Source organism: Ovis canadensis, chromosome 15, assembly GCF_042477335.2.
Source record: "Ovis canadensis isolate MfBH-ARS-UI-01 breed Bighorn chromosome 15, ARS-UI_OviCan_v2, whole genome shotgun sequence".
Lineage (NCBI taxonomy): Eukaryota > Metazoa > Chordata > Mammalia > Artiodactyla > Bovidae > Ovis > Ovis canadensis.
The window spans coordinates 42,336,560-42,343,107 of record NC_091259.1 but is presented as its reverse complement, the minus strand read 5'-3'; positions in this window follow the sequence as shown (position 1 = coordinate 42,343,107).

Genomic DNA, 6,548 nt, shown 5'->3' with positions numbered 1-6,548 from the left:
TTCAAATTCCAACTATCTCTGTGATCATCAAAAATTTTCTTAACCTTTCTGAACTTTTCTTCATCCAGAAAAAAAAGATGATATAATCTCCCTTGTGAAACTATTGTATTAATAAGACTATGTATGTAAATTCCCTGGTTCGGGGATCAGGTCCCAGCATACACTAAGCACTCAATAACTGTAGGTTTCCTTCTTTTTCCCTTCCTTTAAATCTCTTGAATATAAAGTAGAATAGCACCAGAGACAGGAACATTTAAATACATGTCTTAATACAAATACTTTGTTGAGTTGAAAAATAGCATTCATGATCTACACAATTATTTTTTAAAAGTTGCAGTCCCAAGATAACATACTTCTAAGATAGCCAGAGTCATGCTGAATTTTCAGTTTTGAGTTTTGATATATTAAATAATATATCAAATCTGAGTGTATATTGTATGGAATGTATGGAGGGCTTTCTCTTTTTTGTGTAGTAAGACCTCAGATGTTAGAAGCCATATGGGGTTCTATCTATTTTCAAATGGAATTCATTTGATGATGCCAAGGGATGAGAGAGATCAGGCCACACATAATCTTTTGAGTCCTCAAGCTCTAAATCTACTAAATCTCCCTCCAAAAACAGTAATCTTCACACCATGGTGTCTTCAGGGATCACGCATTTCTGATAACACTCACATGGCTTTATGGGGGAGAGTTGTGTACTAGTCTGTTGACACACAGCTTTAACGCAAGTTTCATTCCAGATCTGCTTCAATTCTCAATTCCACTTCTAAAAATTACAACTGGAAACCCTGTTTATCATTTGAACATTCTTGCTTCAACACATTACTCCAAGAGATCATTTGTGGTCATTTCTAACACAGTGAACAAAGCAGTCCAAACAGACAAAAGCCTTCTACTTTTTGTGCATTACAGCTTGCCTGAAGTCACACAGGGAACGACAAAGGGGAGCCAGAATCCAAGACCTCACTTAACCCAGAGAATTTCTCACCTCAATGTACCACCAAATTTAAAAAAAAATTGACTAAGGAATCCAAAGGACTTCTTTTTTTAGTTTCTTCAGGTTTCTAGACTTCTTTGGCTTTGGGCTGTGAGTCATATGGAAACCTCCTAGTCCATTACTGAGAGGTAATTACGAATACCATCTGCAAGACCCAAGACAGTCCAAATCCAGGAAGCAAGATTTACATAAAAGGCAATGCAAATGGTGCTCCCTTGAGTTGTGCAAAACAGCATTCCTGCTCAAGTTAATAAATCAAAGTGTGAAAAAATGCCACTAACTACAAGGTCATGCTGGTTATTCAGACTTTTAGGACGAAAGAGACTATCTTACAGCTTGAGAAACAACTGGAGAAACAGGCCCCACTGCCTGGGCATACTTGGTTCCCCCCGCTGCTGTCCTGTTTGCTTTGTACTGTTTAAAGAGGCATCATCCCTCCTCTCATTCAACACAACTAGTCATTCCTCCTACAAGTCAAACAGCATTAGCTGCAGCTGCAGAAAGAAAAGCCAGTAACATTTTTCTAATTAACGATCTCCGAAGCTTCTATGAAAGGGTATCACTGAGCCTACATCAAGAAAAATGAGCAAACTTGATGATTAACGTCCCGTCTCCTTTGTTTCTCCAACTGAGCTCAAGATAGTGTGACCAAGCTTTCACATTATCAGGAAGATTCTGAAAGACTCTAAAAGTGACCACTTAGAAGAGTCAAGAGAGGAAGGTATACCATTCAGACAGACAAGGAGTGCCCCTCTTGGAGTTCCACAGGGTCAGAAAGGAGAGATGGGAAAATCTACCTAGCTGGCAATTATACCCTGGATCTCACCCCAGAGGAGGTTAGTTGGGGGCACATTTTCTTAAGTGCCAGATATTAGAAGACTATAGATGCTATTACAGCAGAATTTAATCCAAAAAGCCCCAGTCTTTCCCTACAGAGAGAGAAGCAGCCATGCCCTTAATCTGCCTTTAGTCATCACTGGGGGCTCTGGCTTATGTGTTACATAATATTTTCCTCAGAGTGCAACAAAGACACTGATAATCAGATGCATCAATAACTTGAATGTGACCTGCTAAGTAGGTGTTTAATAACAGAAAGAGCCAAGAGGACTCACACCAAAGCATGATCAGGAAAAGGAAGCCTCAGAGAACCCCGAGCAGCCTGTGCACCCTGTGGATGATATGGGTAAATACAGATCACACAGCCACTTGGCAACTTCAGAGCCACTTCCAAACACCGCTGAGAGCCTCTCATCAGCGGCTGCACAGCGAGGTGTTCTACCGCTTCCTCTGCAGGCTGTGGTCGTGCTCACCCTATCGAGAGTCAGGGAGGTGACCTCCCAGGTGGGTACCTGGCCAAAGGCAAGGAAGAGGAAGCGCTGCACATGGCCCTGCTCTCTGCCAACTGGCCCACATGTGCCGCAGACATGGTTATTGTTTGTCTCTGTAATAAAGTCATTGAGTGAATTCTGTAGAGCTTTAAATCAGCTGCCTAAGCGTCACCAGGCAACTCCTCCAGGAAAAGGAGCGGGGGATGGTGAGGTACAGACCTCCAGGGACAGTAAAAAGACAAGTGTGTCTCTTGAAAAGGCCCTTGCACTGGAAATGCTATGACATCATAAACTTTGTGCTGACCGTGAAATCCAATCAATACAGTGGTCCTGGAAGAGGCCCAAGCAAGTGAAGGGTCCTTAAACCAATGGTCCCCAAATTCGCTGTACATGTGAACCACTTGGGGGGCTTTAAAAATCCTGATGTCCAGTTTGTACCCCATACCAATCAGAATGTCTAGAGGTGAGAGTTGGGCATCAGTAATCTTTTTTTAAAGATTTAGATTCCCAAGGTGATTTCTAGGTGCATCAGTTTGGGAACCACTGATTTAAGTTCATTAGCTTCAGGTAAGCCCCCCTCTAGAAATGGAGCATAGTTTTTACTTACTTATTTAACATTTGTGGAGCGAATGTCACATTCCAAGCACTGTATCCCCAGCACTTAGCATTGTGACTTCATGTAGCTGGCAACTGCTAAATGCTTGCTCAGTGAATAAATGAAATCTACTTACGCAGTCTCTCTTGTTTCACATAGAAGACTGGTTGTGTGTTAGACCTGGAATTCTCCAGTTTCTCTTTTCCTTTAGATAGGCCAGCTTTTAAAGGAACACAGGGTTTCACCCCATGATAGAGATCCTTCATGGCTCCACCATACATATTAGGTGGTCCCTATAAATTCTAGATACAGATGTCAGTCAGCAAGCCTCCTGAAATGAAATCTTTTTCATCTATTGTCTTCCTCTGTTTTCTTGGAAATGAATCTATGCAGAGAAACACTGAGTATATCTGACTGCAGAAATTCCAAAAGGAGTCTGTAAGGATTCTCACTTATCTGCTAAAACTTTGGCAACTCCTCCTCTCTTTCTTCATGTTGCTGCTGCTGCTAAGTTGCTTCAGTCGTGTCCGACTCTGTGTGACCCCATGGACGGCAGCCGACCAAGCTCCCACATCCCTGGGATTCTCCAGGCAAGAACACTGGAGTGGGTTGCCATTTCCTTCTCCAATGTATGAAAGTGAAAAGTGAAGGTGAAGTTGATCAGTCGTGTCCGACTCTTACCTACCCCATGGACTGCAGCCTACCAGGCTCCTCTGTCCATGGGATTTTCCAGGCAAGAGTACTGGAGTGGGGTTCCATTGCCTTCTCCGTTTCCTCACGTTACAGGGTCTCAAAATTCAATTCACACTGGTACTCTGATAGAGAGAGAAAAAGTAACAGCTTCATTTTGTTACCATAATAAAGCTGATATTTTCTGGGTCTCCATCTGTTAGTAGCAGGAAAATTTAAAAACCAAATATCCAATTCCAATGAAATTCACTCTGGTCCAATAATTTAAAGAGGTCCTTCAAGACTGCAATCTTTAATTAGGAAGAAATAAAAAAGGCTGGTGTCTTACACAGCCGCCTCCTAAGATGCTGTCCAGGTACATAGAGGAGGGGTGTAGCCAAGGTGTCACGGTAGATGTGAAGATTTTGTTCTTTTCCACTTGGACTTCTTGGCTTCCAGGGGTCTTGTTGTTGCTTCGTCCTCACTTGAGGTAGTGTCCTAGTTTCTGCAAATTCAGCATTTTATCTTGCTGGGTTTGCCTCGGGCTCCACAGTGCTCCGAGTGACTAGGCCTCATCTCAGCTCTCACTGGCAACAAACCCTTGAGTCTCCTACATACACATCATTGCTCCAACCTCCTGGATCAAGGCCTCATCCTCTCCAGCCTCTGCTGTGGCATCACCATGTCCTGCTACAGCAGGCCTGCTGGCATATTCACCAGCTCTCAGAGCCTCCCTCTGCAGGCGGGATGGAGTCAAGCCCCGGGCTGGAGATGCTTTCCTTATGTGGTCCCACGAGAAGCGGGGCAAGTATTTATCTGATGTCCTTAACTGTGATGGCAGATGGGCAACAGTGGAAGGGAGCTTGCTGTTAGGCCTGTATTTAACTGCAGGGAGCTCTCTACCCACAAAGAGACCTATATATCTCTTAGAGTTATGTAAGCCTCAAGAGAGCCCCAATCTCTGACTAGCATGTAACTTTGAGACGTGAAAGTAAGTCATTTCCGAAGAGACATGGACTCTGATTTTTGGAGATAAAATAAATGCTTGTTAACTTTGTTTTCTTTCTGTACCGAATTGTCAACTTCTTAATCCCACTGAGCATCGTGCTAAACACATAGCGAATTCAGCACACTACAACTTTCACACCATGGCATGCATCACTGAGAAGTGTTCATTCACAATTCAGTTTCTCTCTTCCTGGTTCAGCAAACTCCAACAAAGCACTTACTGACCGCATATTGGAAGTTTATCCCTGGTTTGAGATGTGACAGAGACCTGTGTTCTATGAACATCCATTTTCTCCCACAGAAGACTAAATCCTCTGCTACTGGAACACTTCAAGACTCAAGAGCAATGTTAACAGAAATCAATACTAGCATATAGGGTGAGCGAACTGGTCCAAAGTGATGAAAGTAAAAGTGAGTTACTCAGTCTATCCAGTTCTTTTGAGACTCCATGGATTGTAGCCCGAGAGGCTCCTCTGTCCATGGATTTCCCAGGGAAGAATACTGGAGTGGGTTACCATTTTCTTCTCCAGGGGATCGTCCCAACCCAGGGATTGAACCCAGGTCTCCTGCATTGCAGGCAGATTCTTTACCATCTGAGCTACCAGGGAGAAAGTGATGGTATAGCCTAAAAAGAACTGAGCTCAAATTTCAGAGCTGGAAATGAATAGATTTTAACCAAAGCATTTCCCAAACTCAGGATGTGGCAAATAAATTCATGGCAGCGCTTCTGTGGTAGAAGTAGACACAGATAAAAATCACTGCTGCTGCTGCTAAGTCGCTTCAGTCATGTCCAACTCTGTGCGACCCCGTGGACGACAGCCCACCAGGTTCCCCCGTCCCTGGGATTCTTCAGGCAAGAATAATGGAGTGGGTTGCCATTTCCTTCTCCAATGCACTAGACCAACCCAATTCATTTGATGACAATGACATAAGCTACAAAATCCCCTTTCTGCTCCCTTTGTGTTTATTTCTAGGAGCACAGATAACCTTCCATGTGTATCTTGGGTCCAATGCCCAGTGATTCTGTTGTGTTTGGAGTTATTTAGGCATTTGGGCATTAGACTCTCTTCCTGTACCTATCTCTTCCTCACTGTCCAATTGCTTTCTTCTGGTTCTCTATATCCAGAATTGCAAAAAAATAAATACCAGCTCCAGCTGGCAACAAACCCTTGAACCTGTCTCATCACTTTTCCAGGTTTCGAGAAGAGGCGAGAGGAAGAATTTTTTTTTTTCCTTTTCAATTAATTTCCATTTCTTTCAAGTCTGAGTAACCTCTGAGCACAGAGCAACCAGGATGATATGATTATGGAAACTATTAATCTCTCCATCAAAGGAGAGCCAAGTCATGGTTACGGAGCAGCTGGCACGTTCCTCCAAAGGGCTTCTGCAGCATGATCCTCCTGGTTTCCTTTGGGCTGTAAGTGCTCAGGGCACAACCTGTGGCAACTTCCTAAAAGATAAAATAATCCTTGAGTGCCTTGTGAGTTGTTCTGGAAAACTGTGTGTCTTTTCAGCAACAGTCCTAAATAGCCAACCCACATTAAAACATGTTCAAATAGAAATGAAAGATAAAAACTTACTAAGATTTCACATTAGTCAAGACTGATCTGAAAATGTGAAATTTGGATCTTTAAAGATCATTTAGGTATCACTTTATGGGGGCAACAAGCAAAGGGGTACATTTGGAGTAAGAAATCTCCAAATTGCTTTAGATATTGAATACTATAATCACAAAAATTAAAGTAACTTCTATAAGTCAGTCAGGACACAAAAGACAGTTACCTGGTCTGTCCAAACATTTTTTTTTTTTTTAATTAAAGAATTCAATTTGAGGACTGTGTTCCAGGGTCCACAAGGTTGACAGATTTTTTTTTCTACCACTGGTGACAGAATACAGATTTCTCTGTGGTGGGGAAGTTAAAGGACGTAAGTTTGTCCACGTGAATGC